At 50.0% G+C, this 17,996-nt stretch overlaps 1 protein-coding gene across 5 annotated transcripts in view; it reads left to right on the top strand.

Moving 5' to 3' along the window:
* Nucleotides 1-8,517: 8,517 nt before the first annotated feature.
* Nucleotides 8,518-17,996, top strand: part of TEKT3 (tektin 3) — a 101,894-nt gene continuing 92,415 nt past the window's right edge. For 2 of the 5 annotated variants that reach the window (XM_009673909.2, XM_009673917.2), the window contains exon 1: nt 8,520-8,789. The gene's annotated coding sequence lies outside the window, so the exon portion shown is untranslated. Of the gene's footprint in view, nt 8,790-9,480; nt 9,557-11,894; nt 12,049-17,996 lie in introns of those variants that run through there. The other 3 variants (XM_068913800.1, XM_068913796.1, XM_068913795.1) reach the window with 3 other exon arrangements.

Raw genomic sequence — 17,996 nt, 5'->3', positions numbered from 1 at the left:
TTGTACAACTTAATTGAAAAATAATCCTTACAAACTTTGGTTGAGATCGTTTGCAGCTGAGACACAGTGGAGAAATGACCGAATCGATCGCGAACCAGCCCATGGTGGCCAAGGAGACATCAGCGGCAAACTGTGTCTCACTCCATCCTTTGCGTCTGTCCAGGTGCAGCCTGGGAGGCCGCAGCCAGCAGGATGCTGGGCACATGCTGGCACATCCCACGCCCACCAGTCCTCCCTTCGCTCCTGAGCCTGTGCCCTGGCCCCTGGGTGACGGAGGGAGACGTTGCTGACACCGCTGTGGTCTCGTAAGCCGGGCTCCCTGCCACCCCCCTTGCATCTCCTGTGCTTTCCCCCTCTGCCTTCCCCTCCGACCTGAGATCTTCTTTTCCTGTAAATCTAGCCTGTTATGGCCCTTTAGCTAAATGGAGGGAGGAGGAAGATGGGTGGTGGATGGATGGAAAGGTATTTTTAGGATCATGCATGTCAGCTAGATTCCTTTGACTTGTAGCTTTTTGTTACCCGAGAAATTGCTTATTTTTACTCTTTTGCTTAAAATGGCTACAGCTGAAGAAACCAAGAGTTATTTGACTTAGGTCTGGAAAAAACATGGCCTGATCACAAGGCACGATCTGCAGACCCTAAACATATCTTCAGTATCAACCCCTTCCACAGAATTAGGCTGCCTCAGGGCCCTGCCTCAGTTTCCCCAAATATCATATAGGGCTAATAGTGTATTACCTCGCATGAGTATTTATACAAAGATGGTATCAGGACCTACACGCTGCAAATCACTTGCCACTATGCTTTGCCTTCATTATGTGAGTCTGGATTACATCATCTCCCCCACGCACTCATTTTCCCGGCCTGCCGAGATAGATACGATACAATGCTCATACTGAGAGGTTAGCAGACAATTCTGGAGCATGCAAGCGGTCTGTGTATTAGGTGAATCAAATGTACTTTTACGGACATTTACTTGTCAGATCCCTCTCGCTGTGCACAGAATTACTAACACCAATAAATTCAGGAAGCTGTTACCCCTGCTTGCACATCACATCAGCAGTTGGTGAGGGGACGCTGCCCAGGTGAGTGACGCAGTGGCCGGTCAGCACCTAACAGCAGACCGCATAATGAATCTGACTTTCTGGGGAAAGGGCTTTAGAGCAAATGATTCAGGGGAGGTTTATCAGCACACACCGGATCTGTGTCAGACCAGCACTTCTGAGCGCTCACTTCTACCGGCCCGCAAACGGATTTGGCTTCCTGCCATGCTGAAGGCTGACTACGAGATGTAACAAATTGTATTGTCCTCTTATTTCTTTTTTCAGTTCCAGACGAAGCTTGGAATAGCTCTTCCCAGTTCAGGGAAGTTGAGCGAGGAAGCGATTATTCATTTCCAGGAACATTTGAACTAGAGCAAGCTCCTGGAAGTCTCTCTAGTGCTTGATGTCAATGTGTTTCCTCAGTACGGTGACTTTTGCATCCAAAGGGCAGGTGAGTCTGATTGCATCACTGGTTCACAGAAGCTGCAGGGCGCCTCCAGGCCGGACGAATCCCCAGAGTAACTCCAGCAACGCCCATGGAGGATGAGCTGGCCCCTGGGTTGCCCATGGCAGGTCCTGCTTGGTGAACATCACAAAGCTCGGCTTCTCCTGGGTGCCTTCGAAGCTTGCCACCAACCCCCACCCCAGACATGCTGGGGACCTGGAAACCTGTCCCTGGTAATGTACCTGAGCTGTATATCACGCTGATGAGCTTCCCCAGGGCCTCCTGCTTGCCCGCTGCCTTCCTGGGCGCACAGGCAAGCCCTGCACTTGCCGGGGCCCAGGCTGCAGGAGCACATACACTTAGACAGAGCCTTTCCCTGGCAGACAGGGACAGCATGGGGAGGTAGGTCACAGCCCAGGACCAAGCGCATAGAGCTGGTATGAGGCCAGGACACCTTACGAGCAGATTTGATGAATGCTGACTGACTACCAGCAAATCTCCCCCAAAGAGAGTATGATCTGGTCTGGTCTCCCCTGGGGCATGGGTTTCTGAAAGGGCATCACACTCATCCTCATGGTGCACTTGGGTCAGGCAGTGCCACCACCAGGGAAACTGAGGCTACAGGGGGCTGGGAGCTGGAGCCCTCCCAGGACACTGGACCAAGACAAGTTAATTAGGAACTAGGTTCCTTCTACAGTCAACAGAGTGAAACATGGCCCAACAACTCCTCTCCAAAAGTGGCCAAAAGCAGGTATTTAAGGAGCTATATGAGAATACCACACACACGGATGAAATCTCCTCTGTGTATCTGCAGGCCAGCAACTCCCCGAGCTATGGTTTCTAGGAGCAGAGATAACCTTGACAAATTTCTCTTCCTTGAACTTCTCCAGTTTCCCTTTACACCTATATAACCTTTCAGTATCCTATGTCAAGGAGTTTAACTACACTCTGAGTGAGGAAGAACATCTTTTTGCTTATTCTGAACCTGCATGCTACTGGCTTCATTACTACAACCTAGTTCTTGTAGGATGGAGGCCTGGTTTTGTAGTCTGCTGTCATACCTTGCCTCTATGGGCTTTATCTGGGCGGAGAGTCCCAGCCGCCTTGGTTACTCCTAATGAGAGCTATCTCCTTCAATCAACTTTCTGCTATATCCTTCCAGGGGACATAACAAGGTTCTTAGCTCTGTTCCCTGTGCTCTCCTCTCCCTTTCTCCCTGACCACAAAGGAGCTCTTTGCCCCCACCCCCCCGAGCCTCCTTTCTTCCTGTCACCACTTTTCCAAGCTGGCAGAACTTCTACTGCACAGGGCTGGGACACGTTTGGGTTTGGATAGTAGAAGAACTGACCTCAGCACTGAAACTTCTGAATTTGCAGGGAGGGTTCTGCCTTGTCTGCGTTCTCTGAAGTTCTCTTAATTTATGATGCTCCAGGAAAATAGTTACTGTCAACAAGAAAAAAGTTCCATTGTACTAGCTTCTGTGCTTCCTGTTTCTGGCTGGGAACAGAAGTGGAAGCGCCAGAACACCACCCAGGCACAGTCCTCAGACATAGCTTTCTCTTATCTGGAAAATACTGTCCATCCTGTGAGAGAGGCTGGTTTGGGGAGATGACCAGCCCAGATCCCTGCTCCTGGGGCTGTTTGGGATGAAATTGCTGGGCTTAGTTGAATTTGCCTTTTTCTGCCTCCTCTCTTTTTTAGTGTATCCTCCCTGTCTTGCACCACCTCCTACCTCGATGCTTTCCAGCTTCCCAGATGTTCGAGCAGCTCCCACCCTCTGCCTCCTGCTCGGGCGTTTCCCTCGCCCTTCCCTGCGCTGGGGCTGGAAGCAATGGGTCACAGTCCCAATTGCTAAGATGTAAAAGGAGCCAGAGTTTGCGTTTATAAGATCTGTTATATATGCTGTTTAAAAGTCTGCTGCTAAATAAGATGAGGGGTCAGATGGAGAACATATACCGTCCCTCTTGCCCTGCTGGCTAAGCCTTCATCCTTAGCTTGAGGAAGGAGAGGGGGTGCATGAAGCCTCACTCTGTGCACACCGTCTTCTTTGGGAGCGCGGCCCCTTGAGTCACCCTCGGAGGGAGGGAGGCTTGCAGGAAACGAGGCAATATCCGTGCTTTCTGGCACAGGATGCAGGCCGGCGCTCGCGGGTCCTTCCTGGAGGGAGAGCAGAGCCGTCAGAGCGCTGCGCTCCAAGGGAGCAGCTCCCGGCATGGGCGGGAGGCGAGCTGGGAATGCAGCGCGCCGCTCTGCTGCGGCTGGCGGGGTTTTAATCCACCACTCCCCTTCATGCGCAGTCGGTCCTTTGAGGCTCTCGTGGCATGAGATGCAACATTACACACTTCCCAAGCTTGTCCGCTTCTTGCCAAACGTATTGCTCAATCCAGATGCACTATGTGCCTCTGCATCCCTTTCCCACGTGCAATCGGGTAACGGATTACACCGGGCTTCCCACAGAGAGTCCTCACCCACCTGCTGCAGGTGAAAATCAGCTCTTTTTCACATGAATAGCCCTGCCTTTTAGTCATAAAATACTTATTTTTTGCCGACCTAGCCACTTGCTGTGGGAGCTGAGCCTTCCTGGCCATCGCGTGACCAGTGGGCACAGGTCCAGCGTGCAGAGATGAGGACGGGGAGGTGGGGTCTGCCCACCCCACGGTTCCCTCTGCGTCCCACCTCTGCTGTGGGGCGGCCAGGGGAAGGGAAGCACAGAAAAGCCAGAGGACGCAAACCAGGGCGCACAAGCCCGCGGTACTGCAGTGGTGACAGAAGACTGGGAACTTGCTGAAACCCGCTTAACTCGCCGGTGACTTGGTCCTGGTCCAGCCTGTTCCCAGAGAGATTACTGTCTCTTCTTCGCCTGCAGTTCATCATGAGCAGCACACTGGAGGCTCCAGGGGGAATTACAAGCTCCCAAACGCTCTGTGCAGAAAATATCTATGAGGTCAGCTCATTCCTCCTTCTGCTATTGCAACACTTTTTCCTCTGTGGCTCTTCAGTGCAGTGTGCAGATGCGGAATTTGTCCGGCTTCAAAACTCTGCAGAGGATCTATCTGTATATTTCTAAAATATACTGTGGTAAAAGCAGAAACTTTAGGAATCCTGTGGGTCCAGCAGGTGATATGCAAGAAATACCAATCAGTGTCTGCAGGGGATACCCTGAGGGCAGGCCAGCCTGCAGGACTGCTTTTCATCTTCATGACCAACTCTTGCCCTGGGGTTGCAAAGACATTAAAAGCATCAGTTGAGTGTTTAAGTAATGGTTAAGGCCAGTAGTGCGGTTTTTAGGACCCAGGGTCAGTTCCCTGTGCCAACAGAGTTCTTGGCCTCATGCTGAAACGATGTAGGGAAGTTTATTAGTTTTGCTTCTGTGCGGATGCTCTTATCTTAGCCTGGTTATAATGGTTTCCCTCTACTTCTATTGGCAAATTCCCCTGGGTACCCAATCCTTTAATCTTCTATTAAATTTGCCTGTCAGTAAAATGAGAATTATGTTCCCTTCTCTCACTTGCCACTCGATACATGTATTTAGCTTAAAAATTCCCTAGGACAGGAGGTGTCTAGCTCAGTGTGACTATGATCACTCTCGAGGCTTCAAGTACCAGCAATAATATGAATAATGGCAGTTAAAAAGGGTAAATAAAAGAGAGGTTTAGCGGTTAAAAGAGGTTAGCTCGTTGGCTTGCTAATAGTGGTCCCACGTACTTGCAGAAAGTTCATATTCTTGAGATTGCTATGCCACTGGTCAAACATGCTAAAAATTAAATAACAACAGTCGCATTGCAAGCAGCAGCCACCCAAATCCCCCCTTGGTAAAACCCAGCCCCCAGCCCATTGTAATGGCTGAGCGGCGGTGTCACAATGACAGTGCCGCGCACGGGGCTGGGGGCCCGCAGCAGGGCCCACTGCCGACCAGGGCAGCACCCAGCCGGCAGCCACCGCGCAGGGGAGAAGGGGCCCCGCGGGACCGATTCGGCCCGGCATCCTGCAAACATCTGCCATGCCATCTCCATCACCACCGCGGGTTACCATGCAGGTGAGATATTGCAAGGAGGGACTGGAGATCCTTGCTATCCCCTCCGGCAGGGCAGGAGGTGGAAAGAGGAGAGGGAGGCTCAGACATTGCAAAGCGGGGAGCTGCGCTCGCCGGGCCCAAAGGCGCTGGACGTGGCGTGTGTCGGCGGTGCACTTCAGTGCTCCCAGCAGCAGGACCCCTTGGCTCTCCTAGGTACGTCCCGCACCTGGGCAGTGGCCTCCACAGCACCTCGTTGGCTGGAAGGGGCTCAGAGGAGGCACCAAGGAGCCTCTTTGGCAGAGTCTGTCCTTTCCCGCGTCCGGGCTCCAGCCGCTAATCTGCCTCTGAGCAGGACTCGGCTGCCGGGAGTCTCATTCTGGAACCACGGCTGCTAGGGACAGTGGCTTTGGGGCAGTTTCCCTCAGACTCGGAGAGCATCTTGAAGGACCTTGTTGCCTCTTGCTGTCAAAAAGGCCAGTTTCCACACGGACATACCTAGCAGGATGCCCAAGTCTTGCCCTGGTGGCCTCGGACAGCACTTGGCTTGCAAGAGCGGCAGTGATGCCTCAGCTGGGTACCGGACACTTGGGCTGCTTCCTAACGCGTCTCTGCACAACGTGGCTTCACCAAATGAGGTTAAATCCTCCAAAAGAGAGCAAGACCCCCTCCCTTCCTGGTGTCTGCTGGAGAGCAGCTGGCCGCCCACAACTCCCAGTTTTCACATGCACCCGAGGGACGCTCCGCACCCAGAGGGCACAGCTTGCTTTTGCCTTCCCCTTACACTTCAACACTGAAAAGTGTTGGAAAACCCTGGCTGTATTTGCTGTCTTCTTTGCTTTTCTCCTGAGCAAGGCGCAGGCGGCAGGAAGTCTCGGCACCACCCGTGCAGGGCCCTGTGCTGGGACGATTCTCCCACAGTCACTGACATGAGGCCTAGAATAAACTAGGAGGTCTTAATAACTGCAGGAGCGTTTAACAGCAGTGATGCTTCTCCAGCTAAAGGAGGGCTTTAATTACTGCCAGTAACCAAGAGCCCTCGAGAAGACTAGATGGTATTCTTTAAAGTGACTTTCTTCCCGTAGAAGAAAATTCTCCCTCTTTCCCTCTTTCTATTCTTATTAAAAGTCACAAAATCAGCTACCAGCCAAAGTGCCTAGGCCCAGGCCTCACAAAATATCTGAGCCATGTTTAGTTTTGTATTCCAGTGTCTAACGAACAGGTTCTGCTTAATGCCGGATTGAATGGGAATCCCAGAGGAACTCTCATGGCATTTCCGTGAGCCAAACGAATCAACTGTGTCCATCCAACGACCTTCCTGCGCCTGCACGGAGCAGCTGGCTCAGTCTCAGTCCCTGCAAGCTGGACTCAGAAAACCAGAGCTTTGCGAGTTTAGGGGTTTCTTTAGTGTTGTTGTGAACCTCAAAGGCTTTTATGAATATGATATGTCTAATTAACCAGGCCTTTTTGGTCTGAACAGTGTAACATATGTTCCAGCTATTAATTGAACTTCACAATCTGCCAGTAAAGTAGGCATGCTTGCAGGATGGCGCTAAGGATTAATCCTAGCTCTTTGGGCACCCCAGCTGGTGCTATAGACACTGAACATGCAGCCTCTGGATAGCCTGTTACCTGCGTTATCCATGGGGAAATAGGTCCCGTGCAGTTTTGGTGATCTACTCTAGCGTGTGCATGGGGACAGGTGCTGTTTTAGATGTTTAATTGGGTTTAGGCATTCTGTTTGTGCTCTGGGGAGGGGAACATTCATCAAAACCGTGTGCGCAGCCTAGGCTGCAGGGACAGAGTCATGGAGAGAGCAGCATGGAAGTGAGCAGGGCAACCTTTCCATGCGAGGATGCGTATGTAGTTCCTGGGGAGGTTGGCATGCAAGGAGGATGGCAAAATGGTGCCGGCACTGGCCCAGGAGCACACGTACAACTTGTGTCCAACATCCCTGAAAAACTCATGTGCTTGCAGGTAACTAGGGAATGAAGAAATAGCTGGAGAGACAGAGGAGGCTGTACAAGGGCCACTCATATAGGCAAGAGGAACACCTGGAGCTATCTAGACTGTTTTAGGCTTGTTTCCTAAGGAAATGAGGTCTATATAAGTGCACCAAGTGCTTGCTTCTCCCCCTGTAGCTTATAAACCAGCTGGCTGATTCAGCTGAAACTTGTTAAAGAAGGTGAAAACCTAAAGCTATTTTAAAAGCCCCTTCCAGGTGGTGGTTGGAGGTGGTGTTAGGGGATGAGAGGTGTGGGAGAGGGGTGCTTTCTGCAGTTGGAGCTGAATTATTGCCCCTTGCTTTAACTGCTCCTTGGGGGTGCTTCACTATGGAAAAAGCACCCTGTGATGCCCAGGTACCTGGGGTGCACATTGGCCTCTGTGGGCTAGGAAAGCTGTGGTGGGAGCAAGAGCTGGTGGGGCAGGGAGGTGCAAAAGTGGGGGTGGGAAGGGCTGGGGCTGGAAGGGGGAAAGGTGCTGTAGGAAATGGGGAAGGAAAGCTAGAGAGGAGGATTAGGAGATGAGGCTGGGGAAGCTAGCAGTGCAAGGAAGAGGGAGGGGGCAAGAAGGGCTATCTGCAAACCCCAGCTGCATCTGCTGAGGACCTTCAAGCTCTTGCACTGGATAAGACAGGGCTCCTGCAGAGGAGTCCTATGCTCTGTACCCTTGCTTTTAGTGACAGAGCAAAATCCTACTTCCTGGGTGTTGAAGAACCTGGTGGAAAAGGGAGCATGCAACAGGGTGGAGGAATCAAAGTTATCTAATCAGTCATAATTCTGGTATTTTCTGACTTTTGAATGCATGGCTTGGCAGCCTGCGTGATGCTATTCAGAGGCAGTGAGCTCAGTATGTGTGCCTGTTCAATAGCCAAGGCCAGATCCAAATGCTTTTGCAGCCAGACTTGCATTGACTTCAATGGCTTTTAGACCAATTCGAAGGCTGCTGGCACACAAAGTATCGGCCGTGTTTTCCTGAGAGTGGCTGCACTGTAACATCTCTATAGTAACGCAGTGTTTGTTGGCAGCTGAGCAGCTTCCTGCAATCTGCTCCTGGCCTGGGTGTCTGTGAGGAGGAAGAGGAGGGGGAAAAAGGAAAGAAAATGTTTTGGTCACTTAGTTTTTTGTGATTTTTTTTTTCTTTTTTTTGTACCTCTACTATATATTTAAAGAGGAAAAAATGGATGCTTTTTTAAAGGGAATCTTGGAGCCTTCTGGGAGGGATATATTTGACCAGTTGACGCGGATGGAGACGCCTCCTGTTAACACCTTTAAGAGCTCGCTGGCGGGTAAGTGCTGCCGAGGACAGCGTGGCTCTGCATCGTCGGTGCTCGGTCCTGCTGCGCCGCGGTGAGGTGAAGCCTCCTGCTTATTTCTGTCAAACTTAGGTATTTGGAGAAAACCTGAAGGCTGTGTGTGTGTTGTCTTCCACAGAAAAGCCCTTTGAGCAGGTGCATTTCCCTCATGTTCATTTTCAATGAAGGCTTTAGTGTTCCTCATCTATGAACTTAGATGCTCCCTGCATTGAAATTTGAATTTGACTGCTAAAATAGTAGCAAAGCTAAATTTTTCACTCTATAGTGGGCCAAGCTGAGAGTCATGTGCTGGGACCTTGTGAATACGTTGAATGTGAACAAGTTGCACTGTACTCGAACGTGCGCTGCTTTGTTCTCTTGCTTGTTCTGGGAGCAGGTCTTAACTTGTGCCCTCCAGGACTTGGGAGGAAACTATCTATTCCCTCTGGCTCTCTGCAGCTGATACCTAGAGCAGGAACCATTTGCTGAGGAAATGTGTGATTCATCCTCTGGCGTTTTTAAATATGCTGAAATTTTGTTATGGACAGATGGGTAGAAGAAAAGTGAGATTCATCATAAGTTGCCTGTCACAAGGTGGTTCCCTGAGTGCAAACTCCCTCCTCAGAAGTCCCAGCAAGTGAGTGTGATTAGTGGCTAATTAGTCACTAGTGGCTAATTTCAGTCTGGGAGTTCAAGGCTTCACTACCTGTGCAATGCCACCCTGGCTGGCGGTGGGGACGAGGAGGCTATGTTTGCAGCAGGTAACATTAAAATGTCTCTCTCCGTAAATCGGCACGGTCCAGAAGAGAAGCTAGCCCCCTGCTCCTTAAACCCGGGTCTGTATTAATGTGCCAAGCGTGCACAGCGTGAGCACAAGGACTGTTTAAAGTCACTCGAGCTCTGTTCTGGCCTCCTGCTGCACCGTGGCAGCTCAGTAGCTTCCCTGACAATTGGCTGGAGGTGGATTTTTTTTTTTGGTCAAAAAAGCGAGATATCGGAGCATGTTTCCTCTGAATTGCTCGCTGCAACAGTACTATGGATGTGTAACTTATTTACATGCAGGAAGCAAATATTATGCAACTCGGGTGATAATTTTTTGCTGTTAGGTTTCCCTGGATCTCATATACCTTTTACTGTTACATATATTTTACGTATACCTGGTAAATTGCTAATGGTTAACTACTTGTATGTGCGTTTTTTAACCTGGGTGGTAAGAAGGTGCCTTAGAGCAGCCTCGGTCACCGCACACCTTGCTGTAGCTTTAAGGTGCTGGGCAGATGCTCTTGCAGCTCCCAGGTTGCCTGGTGCTGCAGGTGACCCGAGTGCAGTCCCTTGCTGTGCCCCAGAGCTTTTGTGGGACACTCAATAGATTGGCAACTCCGTCTTGATCTCAGGACCCTCCTATAATACGTTTTTTGTCTCTGGGGTTTGTAAATACCTTGCAGGAGGTGATCTTAGTGTGTGTGTGCTACCCTCAGTATAAAAGCAGGACTGCTGTCCTGGGCAGAGGAAGGTGGCTTGCAGGGCAAGGGAATTGTCAGCTGGAGAAGCTTGGATAAAAGGCTAGGAATTATTTTCACAGCTCCCAGGTGTCAAAGGTATGCACAGTTGCTTTATACAGCTTTACCCTGCAATTATTTCATAAATGGTCAGGGTGTCTCTTCTGTATGTGTATCTCAAACACTTCAGTACTACACTAAGAAAAAAATATATAAAAAGGGCAGATAATGGTGTTCAGCTTGTCCCCTGGTTATCATCTTTATGTAGGGTTAGGAGCCTGGCTCGACTCCTTTGTGTGTTGGTCAAGACAAGCTCCTCTGCTGTGTCTGCAACAGATAAATGAGGAGGGCTGATCAAAGAGCAGCAGTCGCCTCTCTGTGCCTACTGGTGGCTTCCCAGGGTTGTAGGTGGGACGTGTCCTGATTTGGCATGTGCCTGGTCGACCTCCAGCAGGGTCATAGCTCAGACCCAGCCCTACCTGGAGGTGGTTGGGTGCCCTCCCGAGACAGCTCGGCCTGGGAGCGTGGCAGTTTTTTTTCCCGTGGAGCGGGGTTGAGCTGGTGAACCTCACAGACCCGAATCAGCTCTGCACAGGAGACCTGTACCAGCCCCTGTTTCACTGCACCCAGGAGCATTGCGGGGAGAGATCCCAGCTGGCAAGCCCTGTCACCCCTAGGATGTTGCTGGGGTCCTTGCATGCCCACGTCCCCCTCTCCAGCATCGTAGGCTGTTAGAGATGCTGCAGCTCAGGGACAACCCGGGGATGGTGCGTGCAGTGTGCCTGTGCTGAGCCAAAGCTGTGGAGACCACCTGGGCTTGAGCTGCCTCCTGTGTAGTTATTGGGGTGTCCCTGCCGTGGCCCAGGCCCTGCAGTGTGAGCCATTATGGCCTGAGCCATCCTGAAAGGGCTCAAAAATCACTTTGGGTCCATGCAAGTCGTCCTCCTCCCATGGTTACTTCTGGATGCGACTTATTGCATGTGGGTGCAGCAGGCTGGAGCACCCCTGCTGTGGGGAAAGGAGCAGGTTTTGGGACAGTGTTTCACATGAGGCAGTACATAACTCCCAGCCCCGTGGGCCTGGCAGGGCTGGGGCCAGTCCTCCCATCATGAAAGCCTGGCTGTCTCCAGTATCCAAACAGCTTACCGAGGTGCAGTCATGCTCCAGACATCTTGAGGTGGGTGGGAACGGTCCCCTGTTGACCACGTATTTTTTTGGTTGGTTTAGCCCCGTGCACGTACGTCAGCCTGCAGATGTTTCTGCTGCCACCCAGGTGGACGGGGTTAGAATAACACTGTCTGCAGCGCTCAGATGCAGGGACTGTGGAGAGGCTGCTGCGGAGAAAGGATGCCCTTAAAAGCTGACAATGCTGCCGCATTTTTACCCTGCGAGGTTGAGCTTTAGTCTCGTTTTACAGGCAGGAATCGTTCCTTTTGTAATGCAACCTGCTATTTCTCTGCGGATGAGGTGTGTTTCTCGGGGAGCTGCTCTTTGTTGTGCCTTGGCTGCGTTTTGCTGGGGTCCCTGAGTTGGAGACAAATGGCTCGTACTGTATGGAGACACAGATGTATATGTTATGAACTTGGAGTCCTGCCCAGGGGATCACAGAAAGCAGATGTTGTTAGAGCAGTGACCTTGTGCATAAGCACTAGGCCCTGGCTGCCAGCATCCTGATCCTCGCTTCCCCCTTGGACTCCTGCGCCTTTGTGGTCTGGCTCTTACCAGAACTGGAATTAAACTCTGCAGGGGCTTGGGTGAGTTCAGCACAGCCCTGACCCTTTCGGCTGAAAAGAGTGTCTGTTTGTTTAAAGCTCACTTAACAAGGCTTCTGTCTGTTATCAGAACTGAAGCATGATCAAGAAATTGAGATGCTCTGATTTCCTCCCCCCACAAATGCTTAGCTAAGGTAGCCTGGGGGCTGCTCTCAGTTGCAGCAGGGGACCATTTGCCAGCTAGAGTGTAGGGCTCTCTTTGATCTGTCCTGCTGCGCTGGACCTATCCCTACTCACCCCTTAGACACCTTGTGCATTTGGGATGAATGAGGAAGCGCTATCAATAAAGCGATTTCTCCTCAGCATGAATTCGTTTCCTCAAAACTGTTTCAGCAGAGCCCAAGTGGGTTTGCTTATCTGCTCAGACCTTTCAAAGAGGGCAGCAGCATCTGTCACAGCATAAACAAATGCTCCCATTTGAGGAGAGATTAATTTGGAATATTAAAACTGCTGTTTGATATATATTTTTCCTCATGTTTTGAAAGTAGCAGGGGGGTGGTAATAGCCAGCTGGCTTGTGCCTCCTGTGAGCTGCTGACTCACAGAGCATCCATCCTCACGGATGGAGCTGTCTGGTCAATTAGGAGTGACGATGATGTTCTGCCTGGGGCTCCCACACGTGCTGTTTCTGAACTCACTGGAGCGTGCGGAAGCAAACTGGAATCTGGCCACTGCATCAAGGTTTCCAGATGGGACTAGGTGAGGAGTTTATTGGTGTGGATCAGGCAGGACGAGTTTCTGCACAATGTGTGTGTTGCCCTGGAAAATCTCAGCACAGCACCTATTAAACAGGTGGTGAATGTTATGCAGTTGATATTGCAAGTGGCCAATGTTTTATTGTGTGTTGAGAGCCTACATATTTACTGCTGTCTTCTGCACCTTAGCAAACTGAGGCTGGATTAGTTCAGCTTGACTTGCAATATTTCACTGTGCTGACCCCGAGCATCCCAGTGCTTTCACGGGACTCGGGACAGATGTGGGCTATCTGGATTTAGGAGCTAACCTTTGGTCCGTTTCCATTTACTTTACAGAGCTGGGTGAAAACTGAGGGCTTGGGCAAAATCTTTAGACCTGTTCAAACTCTAAACTCAACACAAAGCACAAATGGGCAGTGTCTTTCCCTGGGCTCTACAGAAGTTTCCTGACTCCCACCAGTGGTGCAGCAGGGCATGCTTGCTTTTCTTCCTCCTCCACTGTCACTTTATTCGTACTGAGCGCTTACTGGCCATGATGCTTGAGCAGAGAGGACAGTTCCTTGCTCAAATGTGTGAAACTAGGCCCTAAGTAAGATCTGTTAAGGACTTTGCAGCAGTTTGAGCCTCAGCATAGCCCTGGACGGCTTCGGGGCTTTCCTGCTCTGTTACGTATACACGGTGCATAGCAGCCAGGCTGCGCACAAGTCAGCGGTAACTGATTTTGCTGGTGCCCTGAGCAACCAAGGCATGTTGAAGCACTTACCCGTGCCAAGGAAAATAAGCAGTGCTGGCCCTGGAGCGCTCTGCAATGGGAGAGCAACCTGTGTCGGCTGATGGGTGTAGGGGGATAGCGCTGGGCTTTTGGGTCTGCCTTTGCTTGTTGACCCTGGGCACAGAGATTTAACAGGAGGAGGAGTTGCTAGAACCGGCCAAAGGAAGCTTTCCCTCCCCAAAACATGAGACTAAGCAGCTCCAAGCGCACAGAGACCTCAGGCGTGCTTATGGTATAGCTGTGATCTCTGCTGCAAACCTGCCGGGCCGAAGGCAGCGCTGGCGCGGGGCTCCTGGCAGCGCAGAGGGCTTCCCGCGCCGGCTCTGACCGCTGCTCCCTCTGTCCGCATCCTTGGCGTGCTAAACTCTTCAGGCTTCTGGCTCTGCACTGCAGCTCAGCTGGGGCAATGAAATGGCCCCTCTTCAGTGGGGCCAGTGCAAGCTAGTTGGTTTTTCTGCAGCCTGATGTTTCTCTGAGCCAAACAAATTTGGGATTCGCTTTATTCTGTCTTGTGTATAGGCACCATTTACCACTAAAGTTAAGGGGTTTCAAAGGGCATAGCTGAAGAGAGGACAGGAAAAAATGCTATAGAAGAGGCATGTCAGCCTTTATTGAGCAGGGGGAGCTCAGCACCGGAATGATTTTCCTTTTGGAGTGAGGAGTAGCGCTGTTGTGAAATGCACTGGAGAGGACACTGTAGCGACTTGGGCTTTTCATGCTGTAAGCCGTATGTACAGCTGGAACAGCTTCAGTCCTGGCTGCCTTTTCCGGGACAGATTAGGAAATCTAACCGGATCCAAATTCTGATTCAGCTCCCCTGAATTTGGAGTGTCTGAAGTCCAGGGGTGGATTTGGGGAGTTGAACGTGTCCTGTGTTTAGGGTTGAGTCTCCAGTGACAAACTGAATGTGGCCAAGGGTGAGGAGGGACTTGAATCTGGAAACCCTGCTCAGCCCTTTAGAAAGGGCTTGATGTTCAATAAGCATCAAGCTCTTATCCCCTCAAATCCAGGCCCAGGATGTCTTGGGGTTGGGGACACAAATCCCTTTTGGACATAGTGGCCTGTATTTTAATTTGAGGGTACTTTTTTGGAGTTGGCCTGTTTTATTGAGTATTTTTTATCCCGGATGCTCTTCCTGTCAGCTCAAGGACAGTGTAGCCTTGTGAGGCACTTGCTCTAGCAACTCCTAGGTTTTGGTTTCGTCTTTTTTACTCTGTGCCCCAGCAAGATTATATCTTCTCCTGATTCTCAAATTCCGGCTCTATAAAATTGGGGTAATAATGCTTCCTAGCAGGTAGAGGATGATGCAAGGCTGAGCAGACCATTGCAGAGGATTGCAGTTCAGAAGGAAGCTATACAAATTCCAAGGAATATTTTCTTAATCACAGCTTAAGAAAAACAATACTGCAAGTTAGTCCTTCAGTAATGAATACTCATATTTCTAAGGAAATTTTTTACTGATGTCCCGGGGTTTTCTGTATTGATTTTTTCCATGGAAACTGTAACATAAATGCTTCCTTGCAGGAATGCGTGAGGAGTTCAGGAAACTTTCAGGCAAATATCTTGGGGATATTTGCTTAGCTGAGTGATGATGTGGAAGCATCGCTGACAGTATGTGCTTCCTGCTGGGACCTGTCTCCTGTCTGAGCAGCTAGTCAGTGGCCCCTGTGAAACCTGCCTGGTTCAGCGCTGAGTCCTGCTGCTGGAGCGATCTGCCCACAGATAAATGTCTTCAGAAGCAGTTTAACAATTTTCCTTGCAGTTGCCCTAGAAATGGCCATAAACTTGCTTGTGGGTGGCTCTTCTGTCAGAGGCGCTGCTCTTGGCTGACTCTATCCCTGCATCCTCCGGGCCTGGGTATGTTTGGGGGTGCATAAGCTCTATCCCTGGCCTTTCTTCTTTCTTCTAGATCCATCTCCTACAAACTTCATAAACTTTCTCTCTTATCCCTCCACCCATGTATTTGCACAGCTTTTAGAAAGCTGCTGCCATCTAAAGGTCATGAAAAGGTTGCTTTACAGCTAGAAGACTTTGCAGAGGAGGCATACATTAGCTGCTCACTGGGCTGCCCTGAGCTTGAGTATTTTGGTGGTGATTCATAGAGGCCTTTGAATGTGTCTTTGGGATTAGAGATGTTCTTCATGCCCTTCTGCTCAAAGAATGTGCCCAGTCTTTGCTTGGTGGCTGAATGCTGAGTAGTGCTGTATTAGTAAGCACCTGCCTAAAAGTTTGATTGTGTCACTAAGTCATTGGGGGTTGAGTCATCAGCTTTGCAGGAGCAGCATCAAGATCTTATGTGCTTGTAGCTTTGATCCCTATGAACAAACTCAAAAGCAGGGATGGCTTGATCTTCAGAGCTGGGCTCTAAGCAAGGCTTTGTCAAAGCTAGGACTGGTCTCTGTAGGAGAGCAGGGAACCCATTGGATGGCAGGAGAATCTTAATTCACAGCAAATCCACCGGTTTATGACTCTGTGCACAGTTGCCAACCAAAGCCAAGAGAAATGTAGTCAACCTTGTGTCCCTGGGAAGAGTTTGGTTTGGTTTTTCATGGCCCTATTGGGATTCAGTGATGGTTGCTTTTCTCCCTTAATGTGATCTAGAAATGGAGAGAATTTCCTGTGTAGAGCAAAACTCTTGGCAGAAAATGATCAGAGATGGTAGATATGTCAACATTTATATGACCCTTTTCATTAGTTGACCTGACTCTTTTCTTGTTGGTCAAAGCAGTATCTAGCTTGTTAAAACTGAATTTCCAGGTCTGCATTGCAAAGGGAAGGTTTAGAGTGACTGTTCAGATATAAAAGCCTCTTTGGAGTCCTTTACTTGATACTCCTGCGCTGTTCTTGATGGATATACGTTCCTGTATTAAAAACTAAAATGTTTTTCCCTAGTCTGCAGCATCCATCTGCCCTGCTCAGGCCAAGGCCTGCTAACAAGAAGGAAAATGAGGTCATCAAGAGGCTGTTTTAACTGACCACCTTCACTCAGGTCATTCCAGGAGGCTCCCAAGAAGACATGAAACCAACATAACTCAGCAACCACAACTACTTAAGGGGTTGTCTTTCCTGCACTTGTAAAACATTTATCCTCTTGTGCAGACTGCTGTTTTAACAGAAGCATTGCAGATTCCAGGGGGGAGAAAGGGGGAGGCTGCGGTGGTGTGTAAGGGGAAAATGAAAACATGCAAGAGCTTGCTGCAGTTAAACCACTTCATTTACTCAAAAGACTTTCTGAATGGGACAATCCATGAGGATAAACAAAGTCAAATCCTTCAGCCTGCAAAAGAGGCTCTACTACTTAAACGCAAGCCCCTTCCTGAGTTATATTTGGTGGCACATACATGTATGATTTCCTTTTCTGCCCTCTCCATTGTTCTCTGTTCTTGTTTGTGGATTATGAGCGACAGACCTGCAAGCTCTGTCCTGGGTTGTCCTGGGCTTCCTAAGGGCGGGCCAGGGGAATGTTCTCTTCCCCTAGGAAGATTAATTGTACAAGCTTGGTATTTCTGTTCTCAAGGTTAATTTGGCTGGATACTGAACATTCCCGCATTGCATTTTTAGCATGACAGGCGGGTGTCGCAGCCTTGCAGCATCTCCCTGCTAAAAACAGATGCTATTTCAGCCCCCTCAGCTCACACTGCATGCTGCATCCAGAACAGCTTTCGGCCAGGGACATGCACGCGCATGCACACACCCAGCTTTTAATGAACGGCATCTCTGGGGAATGCGAGGCGTGTCACTGGTGCATGCTGGACTCTCATAGCATGCACGTTTAAGGTAATTGGATGGCAAGATGAACTAGTCCATCAACTCATGCTCCATTTCAAAGAGCCAGATTGCTTGTTAAGGGCTTGTTTTGGGTATACTGGCACATGCTTTGCAACCCTGGATCCCCTGAAGCCAAAGTCAAAACTTGGACATCACTGGAGCAGATTTCATGTATAAGCACACTGCTGGCCTGGAGCCTTGGAGATATTTGGGAATCAGCTCTTCTGTGGGTCTCCAGCTGGAGTTAAGTGCTGCTCCGTGGGAGGTGGTCTGGGGCCACCTGAAATTGCAGCCAGGAGCAAAGGCACATCAGGGCTTGTGTGGGCTGACACTGTGTCCTGTGGCAGACGCACCATGTGTGATGCATGGTGTCACTACTTGTGAACCTGGCAGAGCGACCTGATCACTGATCTTTAGAGCTAACTGGGAAATGGTTCCTTTTGCTAAGGAGAACTTCATGGTGAAATGAAAGCAAACGGCAAGCTTTTCTGTTTTGGGAGATCCCTTTAACTAAAGGGCTGAACTTTCTGTTCTGGTAGATGAGGTTTTGGTCCGTAATGGATGCTTTCCAGTTGTTGTCTTTTGTCAAAATGAAAGACTCCAGCTTTGGTGAAAAGCAAACTTATTCCAGCAAAATAGCTTCTAGCTAAAACTTCCCCTCCCCGCTGACTTTTTAGTTGGCCCAGCTCATTACTG

This window comes from Struthio camelus, chromosome 19 (assembly GCF_040807025.1).
Source record: "Struthio camelus isolate bStrCam1 chromosome 19, bStrCam1.hap1, whole genome shotgun sequence".
Taxonomy (NCBI): domain Eukaryota; kingdom Metazoa; phylum Chordata; class Aves; order Struthioniformes; family Struthionidae; genus Struthio; species Struthio camelus.
Note: the sequence above shows the minus strand (reverse complement) of the source record. Positions and strands in the feature narration are given on the sequence as shown.